Below are 12959 nucleotides of genomic sequence, written 5' to 3'. Positions count from 1 at the left end.
AACATACGGGGATATGCTAACGTACGGGGATACGCTATACGCTACACTACTACTACTACTACTACTACTACTACTACTACTACTACTACTCTGAGCTGTCCATGTGCTTGTTGGTGCCCTAGCTGGTGAAAACTTGTAAGAAATATATTTGTGCGGATGTAGCCGAGAATGACTAGTGAGGAGTGTGCCGAGAATCTTTATGCAACTATGCCTAGGCTAAATGGAGCTTTACTGACACTTTTGAAAAACAAGTTTCTAAGTTCTTTTTCTAATACAGTGGTGGACATCACGCAACTGCAAAATAAAGAAAGGGGGGTTGTCAACTGACAACCCTTGAACCGCTCTATTCAGTTGCTATTCACACTCGGCAGGTCAGAGGCAACACGTGGTGGAGAACAAAAAATACTTTGAATCGCATAGAGCACAAAAGTTGCTATCATTGCATTACGCAGGCAACTGCCAAAATACTTTTCAATGTATTTCCTCAACTTTGATGAGAAAGTGTGAGAAGGCTTGGAATTTGTTCACAGTTGATTGAGTAATGAAATTTGCAAATTTGTTGCTGTAAATGTGATTCCAACGTTTTCATCTCCCGCAATCTGTTTTTAAATACGGTAAAACCTGGTGTAAGCGACCTCTGGGTTTAGCGACCACCTGCTCTTAACGACCGTTTTTCCATGCACCGACAGTTCTATACAGATACTATGGCCCCTGGTTCTAAAGACCACCTGGCTTTAACGACCACTTTTGCTTGCACCGTGGGTTGGTCGCTTAAACCAGGTTTTACACACGATAAATCTAGTGTGACATATCACGTGCATGTACGCAGAGTCAGGAAGATCATCGTACATGCAATGTAGTGTTACTGTGCATGCGGCTGGGTATAGTCACATAGGCTTACAATTGGCTATGCAACATGAGTTACATGACCACAACAGTTGAACCTGCAGCACTACGACCCAACGCGAGTCAGGTCGGAACTGCATTGGACGGATGTTATTACTACTGGCGATATACTTTGTACTAATCTGGTATGTTTTGCTACACAAAGTCCATTCTTAGGACCGATATATTCTACTGTACGATAAAATTGCTTGTAAGAATGAATGTGCACTTGAAATCCATGTTATGATTATGAAAACATGAGAGTTCATTCTTGTAGGCAGTACGGACCTTTCGCATTCGCTACGAATCGAATGCGAAACGAAAGTTTGATTCGACTCGTAATCGTTTCGTTGAAAACAGATTCAGGTTTTCGCAAGTCGTAATGCAAATGTGCATGGCAACTACGAATCCGGCCGGTAGCTTGGCGTATGGGTGTGTTCGCGCACACGTGCATGGATCATGGAATCAAGGGAAAAAATGTGTACCAGGCAAAACATGTGTACAGTCTGTATCGGCTATAGAGTGACCGGATAAAAGAATATATTGGCTACAGTGATATTGGTACGAAATATCAAAAGCAAAACGTATTTTATCCAGTACAAATATCACTATAACCAATATTATCGGATGTAATGATATATCGGATATTATGATGGCAGCAAAGAATCAAAACATGCATAACACACTATATTATTATCGGCTATAGTGATAACTATAAAATGCATGTAGCAATCAATATCAAAGGCCCTATTTTTTTACTTTCTTCAGTGAGACTTCACATTGCTTATTTTTATAGTGATACATGTACATGTACATAACAGAATTTTTTATGGAAATGCGGGCACTGTCAACTATGCAGCATGCTCATTTGTCAAAACGCCATGCTGGAAGTATTTCCTTGCCTTTCATGTGTCGATCAAAATAAAAATAAAAAAATCGATCGTATCGCATATAGTGATGCATCGGATATAGTGATAATATCACGGAAATCAAAAGGGTACGCTATAGCCGATACAGACTGTACCTCCCAAAAAATGTGTACCTGACGGATTCGGAGCGTGCCACGAATGAAGAGGCTTCCATTCGTGAAAACGAGCTCTCCGCGGGGACTCTGACGAATACTCGAACCCAGGTGACGAATCAGCATTCGTTTCGTATCCGTACGCGTGGTGCGAAAGGTCCCTACTATATTCTTTTACACGACCATGCTATAACCGATACGCACTGTACTTGGAAGGAAAAAACGTTCATTGGTCCATTTTTTCTATCAGGAAATTTTTTTTAAGAACTTAAAGAAAAGGGGGATTGTCAACTGACAACCGCTCTATTCAGTTGCTATTCACACTCGGCACATACGCTGGATGAAAAATTCTTTTATTTGTGATGTCAAAAAATTATGACGTTTCGGGCCAGTCACCCATCATCTGTGCCGAGTGTGAATAGCAACTGGATAGTGCGGTTGTCAGTTGACAAACACTCTTTTCTTTATTTTACAGTTGCGTGATGTCCACTACTTTATTAGAAAAAGAACTTAGAAACTTGTTTTTCAAAAGTGTCAGTAAAGCTCCATTTAGCCTAGGCATAGTTGCATGACGATTCTCGGCACACTCCTCACTAGTCATTCTCGGCTACATCAGCACAAATATATTTCTTACAAGTTTTCACCAGCTAGGGCACCAACAAGCACATGGACAGCTAAGAGTACATTATTAGACACCCTTAGCAAACAACGGTAACGCTATTTTTTTACGGTACTCGTACCCTGATCACCCAGCAACTCTTGTTTTGAGTTGTTTTTCTTCTCTCTTTTTCTTTCCCTACTAGTTGCTGTTACACTCACTAATCCTTATGCACGGATATACAGCATTCCCTCACTAGTGGGACCATTGTTATTAGGCTAGAGCCTGTTTTGGACTTCCTACTCTAAATAAAGAATACAAACAAACAAACAAATAGCATTGAAGCTGCAGCGTAAAAGCGTTATTGGGGCTGATTTATCATTGTGACAAACGGTACTTTTTTAGGCCAAATATTGCATAGAGCGTACCCATTTCACCTTAAATCGTGTATATGGCGCCATAAATGGTTGTATAAAAGCTATACTAACGGCTACAGTGCACTAAAATTAGCGTGCATCTTGCTAAAGGTCGAACGCAAGTCTCGGTATTTTTCCCCTTACGATAATACCGTGACAACAAAACGTCTTTTGCTAAGGGCCAGGGTGTCTATTGTCAGCTCAGAGTACACTATTGTCACAAAAAGAGCACCTTCTTGATACAAAAAGCAATGTGCATCTGCAATTGACCAGCGCAATAGAACAGCGCAATAGACCAGCGCATACTGATCATTAAAACACAGATACACAAACAGACAGACAGACGGACAGACAGACAAAGCAAAGACATACAAACAAACAAACACAGACATACAAACACACGCAGGGCAAAGGAACAACTGCACCTTGCAAACAAATACAGCACATGGAACAAAGCAATAAAAACCGGCATAGGCAGAAGCTCATAGACACACTATGAGAGAATCTAATACTAGTACTAAGTTTAGTAGTAGATGCTAATCGTAGAACGTTACATGGTGCCGCACTCTTGGCTCATAATCTTGAGGGCCGTTCTCTTGCTCCAGATCATTGGACTGACAACACGTACAACACCAGTCAATAAGGCGTCGCCACGCGTTGCGAATACTTGTGAAGATGGCCATGGTCTTGAGCATCCACACGATGGCTATCAGCAAATACGAGCAGAGCTTGAGGCTGTCGGGTTAACCTTGACACCGAGTCCCAGCAGCAGAGTAAGACAATCAGTGACTCGACAGTAGCACAGTACTAGGCACAGTGACTTGACAGCAGCAGCAGACAATCTCCAAACAACCAGCGCCTCCAGCAGCTCTCCTCGCAGTGGTTTCGGTACAGACAGTCACACGAACAGGACGTTAGCAGAAAGAGATCAGATCCTTTCTTGACTGAACAGGTAACATACTGATGAACATCACAAGACATCACTTAACTACATGCTTACAACTGAGAAAAAAACGAGAGAAACTTACACCTGTTACTGAAAAACATATCAACAGTACCAGGCGACAATCCGTCACTTAAATTCAAATTGTGCATGACGTGGGAATTACTAGTACGTGTGCCCTGGCTAATCCTTACACGCGCCTGGGATACAAAAATGGACAACTTCACTATCACTAGCTCATCGGATAGACTATTACCTCACCACGGCAGGTGAAAGTTGCATCATCAACCCAGGGCAGTGTGAACTTCTAGGTGTCGTGTCATTATCTACAGCCTAGCCTAGAGGGTCACACGGACGAGCAGAAAAAACTTAGTCAACATCGTGTGGGGCATGCACATAACATGTAGAACACAATATTCAGTGAGTGCAGAAACAAAACAAACACCATACACAACACCCCCCCCCCCCACACACACACACACACACACACATAGCTATCACCTTGAGCATCATACACAGTTGATGTGGAAGAAGATGACATCGATTACCAGGTCAGAGGCAACACGTGGTGGAGAACAAAAAATACTTTGAATCGCATAGAGCACAAAAGTTGCTATCATTGCATTACGCAGGCAACTGCCAAAACCATGTTCAATGTATCTCCTCAACTTTGATGAGAAAGTGTGAAAACTGAAAAGGCTTGGAATTTGTTCACAGTTGATTGAGTAAAAACTTTGCAAATGTGTTGCTGTAAATGTGATTCCAACTTTTTGAGCTCCGAAATCTATTTTTAAATACTTGGAAGGAAAAAGCACTCTGCTCTGTCATAGACAGTTGTCATCTTGTTCCACATCAACTGTGTATGATGCTCAAGGTGATAGCTATGTGTGTGTGTGTGTGGGGGGGGGGGGGGTGTTGTGTATGGTGTTTGTTTTGTTTCTGCACTCACTGAATATTGTGTTCTACACGTCATGTGCTGTAAATAATGACAGGACACCTAGAAGTTCACACTGCCCTGGGCCGATGATGCAACTTTCACCTGCCGTGGTGAGGTAATAGTCTATCCGATGAGCTAGTGATAGTGATAGTGAAGTTGTCCATTGTTGTATCCCAGGCGCATGTAGGGATTAGCCAGGCCACGCTGTACTAGTAATTCCCACGTCATGCACAATTTGAATTTAAGTGACGGATTGTCGCCTGGTACTGTTGATGTGTTTCACAGTAACAGGTGTAAGTTTCTCTCGTTTCTTTTCTCAGTTGTAAGCATGTAGTTAAGTGATGTCTTGTGATGTTCATCAGTATGTTACCTGTTCAGTCAAGAAAGGATCTGATCTCTTTCTGCTAACGTCCTGTCCGTGTGACTGTCTGTACCGAAACCACTGCGAGGAGAGCTGCTGGAGGTGCTGGTTGTTTGGAGATTGTCTGCTGCTGCTGTCAAGTCACTGTGCCTAGTACTGTGCTACTGTCAAGTCACTGCTTGTCTTACTCTGCTGCTGGGACTCGGTGTCAAGGCTAAGCCGACAGCCTCAAGCTCTGCTCGTATTTGCTGATAGCCATCGTGTGGATGCTCAAGACCATGGCCATCTTCACAAGTATTCGCAACGCGTGGCGACGCCTTATTGACTGGTGTTGTACGTGTTGTCAGCCCAATGATCTGGATCAAGAGAGCGGCCCTGAAGATCCTGAGCTAAGCGTGCGGCACCGAAAAATATTGTACTATCATCCTTAAGTATTATCATCTACTACTGAACTTACTACTGGTACTTGTAGATTCTTTCATTGTGTGTCTATGAACTTCTGCCTGTGCTAGTTGTTATTGTTTTCTTCCATGTGCTGTTTTTGTTTGGAAGGTGCAGTTGTAGGCTTTGCCCTGTATTTTTTTGGAAGGTGCAGTTGTTCCTTTGCCCTGTGTGTGTTTGTATGTCCGTGTTTGTTTGTTTGTATGTCTGTGTTTGGACTGTCTCTCTGTCCAGCATATGCTGTTCTAATGCCGACGCACATTGCTTTTTGTGACAATATTGTGCATGTACTCTTTTTGTGACAATAGTGTACTCTGAGCTGACAATAGTGTACTCTGAGCTGACAATAGTGTACTCTGAGCTGACAATAGTTTACTCGGAGCTGACAATAGACACCCTTAGCAAAAGACGTTTTGTTGTCACGGTATTTTATATAAAGGGGAAAATACCGAGACTTGGTTTCGACCTTTAGCAAGATGCACTCTAATTTTAGTACACTGTTGCCATTACTACAGCTTTTATTTTGCGCGGTACAACCATTTATGGCGCCATGTACGCGAATTAAGGTGAAATGGGTACGCTATACGCAATGTTTTGCCTAAAAACGTACCGGTTGTCACAACGATAAATCAGCCCCAATAACGTTTTTACGCTGCAGCTTCAACGCTATTTGGGTGATCAAGGTACGAGTACCGTAAACAAATATCATTACCGTTGTTTGCTATTAAAGGGTGTCTTATAATGTTAGGCGCTGCATCTGCCGCTAGGGTTTATCGGGTGTTAGCGGCCGCCGTGAGTTCCCTTCGGGAACGGATACGATAATTTACTTTTATTTTTATTTTTTATAATGTACTCTGAGCTATCCATGCGCTTTTTGGTGCCCTAGCTGGTGAAAACTTGTAAGAAATATATTTGTGCTGATGTAGCCGAGAATGACTAGGGAGGAGTGTGCCGAGAATCTTCATGCAACTATGGCTAAGCTAAATGGAGCTTTACTGATACTGTAAAAAAACTTGTAAGTTCTTTTTCTAATAAAGTGGTGGACATCACGCAACTGCAATATAATGTAAGTAAAAGGGGGGTTTGTCAACTGACAACCGCTCTATTCAGTTGCTATTCGCACTCGACGCAGGCGATGGGTGACTGGCCCGAAACGTTATAATTTTTCGACATCACAAATAAAAGAATTTTTCATCCAGCGTATGCGCCGAGTGTGAATAGCAACTGAATAGAGCGGTTTTTAGTTGATAATCCCCCTTTTCTTCCAGTTCTTTAAGAAATGATTTCTCGCAAAATATTTTCAGTTGCAAATATGGCATCTGGTGTGTTCTTTATTGTCGCTTCTTTTCCTGACTTCTTCAGTCAGTTTTGAGTCTCACCAGTGTCCCTGCCCTCCCACCCTTCATTTCTGTGCATATTATCATTGCTTTTTTATCACTTTTTGCCGTGATGTGCTTGCCATGCCTACATGATGCCTAATCGCCATTGGGGATATACACCCGTTTTTTTCCCTCACAACTGCGTCCGTCGGCGCGAGGGTTTTTCCCCGCTGGATCGGTCCAGAAAAATTAATCTGACGGTCCCAAGTGGTTCTGCATCATGGCCTATTTCTGCTATCCACTGGCACGCCTATTCTATCTGAGACACTCTGTTCTCAGTCCTTGCTTCCATACCTCACTCGTTATCCGGTTCACATCTGGCTGCGGCCAACTACCCTTCACTTTGTGTAGTGTCGCTATTGCTGTCTATGTCTCTGTGTGTGCGTGCCAGTATACTCACACAGTATGTGGAGCGAGAAGAAGGATTTCCTTCCAAGTATTGATCAAAAAGTTGGAATCACATTTACAGCAACACATTTGCAAATTTATTACTCAATCAACTGTGAACAAAATTCCAAGCCGCAGTGGCGGGCTTAGCCTTTTCACACTTTCTCATCAAAGTTGACGAAATACATTGAAAAGTGTTTTGGCAGTTGTCTGCGTAATGCAATGATAGCAACTTTTGTGCTGTATGCGATTCAAAGTATTTTTTGTTCTCCATGTGTTGCCTCTGACCCGGTAATCGGTGTCATCTTGTTCCACATCAACTGTGTATGATGCTCAAGGTGATAGCTACTGTACAAGCAGAAATATTCGTCTGGAATTTAATTTCGTCTTTTTCGTCCAACAAGCTGTTGGACTAAATTAAATGCCGGACTAATATCGATTTGTCCAGCTTTTCAATACACTCTTATGATCCATGGACGAAATTTACAACCGGACGAACTCCCTTTCTTTGGAGTTGGACGAAATTATTGACCGACGAAATTTTCTGCTTATACAGTATGTGTGTGTTTGTGTGTGTGTGTGTGTGGGGGGGGGGGGGGGTGTTGTGTATGGTGTTTGTTTTGTTTCTGCACTCACTGAATATTGTGTTCTACACGTTATGTGCATGCGCCACCCAATGTTGTCTAAGACTTTCTGCTCGTCCGTGTGACCCTCTAGGCCAGGCTGTAGATGATGACACGATACCTAGAAGTTCACACTGCCCTGGGTTGATGATGCAACTTTCACCTACCGTGGTGAGGTAATAGTCTATCCGATGAGCTAGTGATAGTGATAGTGAAGTTGTCCATTGTTGTATCCCAGGCGCGTGTAGGGATTAGCCAGGCCACACTGTACAGTAGATATTGGTTATAACGTGCCCTTCTGATTTTTCACATTTTATCACTATAACCGGTATATCACTACAGGCGATTTTCAACTGCGCTCGTCATACATACACATTATACACGTGTGGGTACTCGATCGCGCTAATGTAGCATACTGATACATGATGCATGCTGCTGCACCTTCCCCAGTCTAGAGTGAAGAACTTCTTGGCCCAAAGGCATCATCCAGGAAGCATCAGACCAGAATACACTATGGAAACACACATGTGGCTCCGAGTTGAGACATCAATACCTCACACTCGTGTGTTGCTATCACTATAGACGATAATTTTTCTGCACAAAGAGGTGATTGGAATGGTGATTCTGTATCCTTATAGCCGATTTATCGCTATATCCGATAATTTGACTGGCTTTTTCTGGTTTTGCTTTTGATATCTTCATTTTGTATCAATATAGCCGGTTTATCACTATGTCCGATGACTTTATAACCGATATCCACTGTACTAGTAATTCCCACGTCATGCACAATGTGAATTTAAGTGACGGATTGTCACCTGGTACTGTTGATATGTTTCTCAGTACCAGGTGTAAGTTTCTCTCGTTTCTTTTCTCAGTTGTAAGCATGTAGTTAAGTGATGTCTTGTGATGTTCATCAGTATGTTACCTGTTCAGTCAAGAAAGGATCTGATCTCTTTCTGCTAACGTCCTGTCCGTGTGACTGTCTGTACCGAAACCACTGCGAGGAGAGCTGCTGGAGGCGCTGGTTGTTTGGAGGTTGTCTGCTGCTGCTGTCAAGTCACTGTGCCTAGTACTGTGCTACTGTCAAGTCACTGCTTGTCTTACTCTGCTGCTGGGACTCTGTATCAAGGTTAAGCCGACAGCCTCAAGCTCTGCTTGTATCTGCTGATACCCATTACAAACATCAAGAGATTATTCAAGACCATGTCCATCTTCGGCATTATTCGGAGCGCATGGCGACGATTTGTTGACTGGTATCGTAGGTGTTGGTTGTGCGATGTGGATCAAGAGGACGTCTTTGAAGATGACGAGCTGAGTGACCTGGAATATATAGCTTTCTCAGACTGCGACTCTATTACTAATTAAAAGTATTTCGAAGTATTAGCATCTACTACTGAAGTAGTACTGGTATTGTATATTCTCTCATTGTGTGTCTGTGACCTCCTGCCATGGTCGTTAAGCTTCTGTCTGTGCTAGTTGTTCTCGTTTTGTTCAATGTGCTGTATTTGTTTGAAAGGTGCAGTTGTTCCTTTTCCCTGTGTGTGTTTGTATGTCTGTGTTTGTTTGTTTGTTTGTTTGTTTGTATGTCTGTGTTTAGACTATCTGTCTGTCTGTCCAGTATGCGCTGTTCTAATGCCGACGCACATTGCTTTTTGTAACAAGAAGGTACTCTTTTTGTGACAATATTGTACATTTACTCTTTTTGTGACAATAGTGTACTCTGAGCTGACAATAATGTACTCTGAGCTGACAATAATGTTCTCTGAGCTGTCCATGTGCTTGTTGGTGCCCTAGCTGGTGAAAACTTGTAAGAAATATATTTGTGCTGATGTAGCCGGGAATGACTAGGGAGGAGTGTGCCGAGAATCTTCATGCAACTATGGCTAAGCTAAATGGAGCTTTACTGACACTTTTGAAAAACAAGTTTCTAAGTTCTTTTTCTCAGAAAGTGGTGGACATCGCGCAACTGCAATATAAAGAAAGGGGGGTTTGTCAACTGGCAACCGCTCTATTTAGTTGCTATTCACACTCGGCGCAGACGATGGGTGACTGGCCCGAAACTTCATAATTTTCAACATCACAAACGAGAGAGCTTGGAAGCTCAGGGCCCTACGCTATACTTTTTTGCCTTGATGACCTAGGCAAGAAAAAGCATAGGGATGTTATAATTTTCTTATCAATTTCTCCTATTTTTTTTTAAGACATAACCTGGGATTCGAACCCGCACTATCGCCCTGCATACATCCCCCAATACACTTCGCATACATACTAATTCTTCCAAGTTGCTTCACGTTATGATCTTGCATTTGAAAGCCCTATTTGAATATTGTGGCCAGCTCTTTGTGGCCAACCGTCTTTGATGGTACGGTTCGGTACGGGACAGGTACGGTCGAGGGTAATACGACACCGTCTACCGCCTTGCTTGATGACTTAGGCAAAAAAAAGCATAGATGTTTTAAATTGTTCAATTCTCCTATTTTTTTCAAGGCATAACCTGGGATTCGAACCCGCACTATCGCGCTACATGCATTCCCCGATATACTTCGCATTCATACTCATTCTTCCAAGTTGCTTCACGTTATCATCTTTCATTTGAAAGGCCTATTTGAATATTGTGGCCAGCTGTCTTTGATGGTACGGTACGGTACGGGACAGATACGGGATAGCGCCAGGCGTGACACAAACAAACAAACAAATACCAAATTAAAGCTGTGTGGACCCTGGCTAGCGCCAGACATTACTGAAGTAACGTCTTCTGCATAGCTACGGGAAAACAATTATTTTCATCCAGCGCATGCGCCAAAGGAGTGTGAATAGCAACTGAATAGAGCGGTTGTCAGTTGACAAACAACCTTTTCTTTAAATTTGTAACATGGAAATTGTGGGCACAACTTATGCGATCGAGTCCACCAACTAAACCAGATTTTGAACAGTCAGACGTGCACAATCTAGCACAAAACTGACAACTGTAGATAATGACACGACACCTAGAAGTTCATACTACCCTGGATTGATGATGCAACTTTCACCTGCCGTGGTGAGGTAATAGTCTATCCGATGAGCTACTGATAGTGAAGTTGGGCACTGTGTATCCCAGGCGCATGTAAGGATTAGCCAGGCCACGTTGTGCTAGCAATTCCCACATCCTGCACAATGTGAATTTAAGTGACGGATTGTCGCCTGGTACGGTTGATATGTTTCTCAGTGACAGGTGTAAGTTTCTCTCGTTTCTTTTCTCAGTTGTAAGCATGTAGTTAAGTGATGTCTTGTGATGTTCATCAGTATGTTACCTGTTCAGTCAAGAAAGGATCTGATCTCTTTCTGCTAACGTCCTGTCCGTGTGACTGTCTGTACCGAAACCACTGCGAGGAGAGCTGCTGGAGGTGCTGGTTGTTTGGAGATTGTCTGCTGCTGCTGCTGTCAAATCACTGTGCCTAGTACTGTGCTACTGTCAAGTCACTGCTTGTCTTACTCTGCTGCTGGGACTCGGTGTCAAGGTTAAGCCGACAGCCGCCTCCCCAGCACCGTGACTGCTGTGCATCGCTCTGCTTCATCGCGCCAGTACCCCCACCGAGCCAGTGTTCGTAAGATGATGCCACTCGGTCGACGGCTCCAGGACACGATGATGCCACTCGGTCGAAGGATCCGCGACACGATGATGGCACTCGGTCGAAGGCTGCGCAACACGTTTCGTCGACTGTTCCACGCATGTTGCCGATGTTATATGTGTCATGATCTTGATGATATTGCCGTGCAAGAGGGAGACCAGGTAGAGCCAATTATTGTTATGTCTGACATTCAGCTCGTTCAGCCTGTTCAACCAGTTCAGCCCACTCAGCCCCCTCAACCAGTTCAGCCCCCTCAGCCTTCTCAGCCCTCTCAACCCACTCAGCCCTCTCAGCTTATTCGGCCCACTCAACCAGGCCAGCCCACTCAGCACAGAGCTCCCACTCAGCCCTCTCAGCCCACTCAGCCCTCTCAGCGCAGAGCTCGCACTCCGCGTGATATTCCCGATTATCCACCTCCAGAGTATCCGGGCTAGCAGGCAGCACTCGCAAGCCAACATTCTACTGCTGATGGTCTGCATTGCTCACACACAGCTATGGTGTAATGTGATGTGAGTGTCCAAAGGCCCTGCCGCCGCCGTTGTGTTTGCCGTACTCCCAAGATTAATTGTATCCATAATCAGCTTATGTACCTGGTGGTCTTACTGAAGGCCGCAGTGAGTATACCGTACTCCTGCTGTAAACTTTGCCAGCTGTGTATTGTTTCAAAGGATCATCAGTGTGTTTGTGTGTGTGTATTGTTTGTTTATTGTGTGTCCTGCGTGCCTTGTCTGCTATTATCACCAATGCAACTTGAATACCTTCTGCAGCGAAAAGTTAAAATCACGACGTGATGTGTTGAAGCGTGTTGAAGCGTGTCAAAGAGTGTTGAAGCGTGTAAAAGTGTTGAAGAGTGTAAAAGTGTTGAAGCGTGTCAAAGATTGTTGAAGCGTGTAAAAGTGTTGAAGAGTGTTGAAGTGTCTGGGTTTGATAGATCAGCCAGTTCGCTTGATCTGGAACAATTTGTCACCCCTGTAGATGGCCCATCAACATCCCTGTCAACAGTTAGATACTGTTGAGGTTACGTAATTAAAGTAAGCAAATGCCATTGCAGCTTGTCCTCTTGGTTTGAAAGAAAACAGTTTGCATTCCTGTCATGTTTGGCTTAATGTCCTCTGTGAGAACTTTACAACACGACTTAAATGCTAGGATGGTGCTAATATTCATCTATTCCACTCCTAGTCTATTTCTACTACTTGTAATTGCAATTCATCAGCAATAATTGCACGCAGAGACCTTTCCTGGGGGTCTTAGCCATTGGGTAACCTTTATGCATTCATTTTAAAGAAAGAGATGCATGTGGGAAAGATAGAAATGCATCTTCAATAACATTGCTTCCACTTCGACCATTTTCGAGGCTGCA

At 43.4% G+C, this 12959-nt stretch overlaps 1 protein-coding gene across 1 annotated transcript in view; it reads left to right on the top strand.

Moving 5' to 3' along the window:
• Window positions 1–12959, top strand: part of LOC135810169 (WD repeat domain-containing protein 83-like) — a 58511-nt gene that overhangs the window by 20510 nt on the left and 25042 nt on the right. The window lies entirely within an intron of this gene.

This window comes from Sycon ciliatum, chromosome 2 (genome assembly GCF_964019385.1).
Source record: "Sycon ciliatum chromosome 2, ocSycCili1.1, whole genome shotgun sequence".
NCBI lineage: Eukaryota > Metazoa > Porifera > Calcarea > Leucosolenida > Sycettidae > Sycon > Sycon ciliatum.
This window is presented reverse-complemented; position numbering and strand designations above follow the sequence as displayed.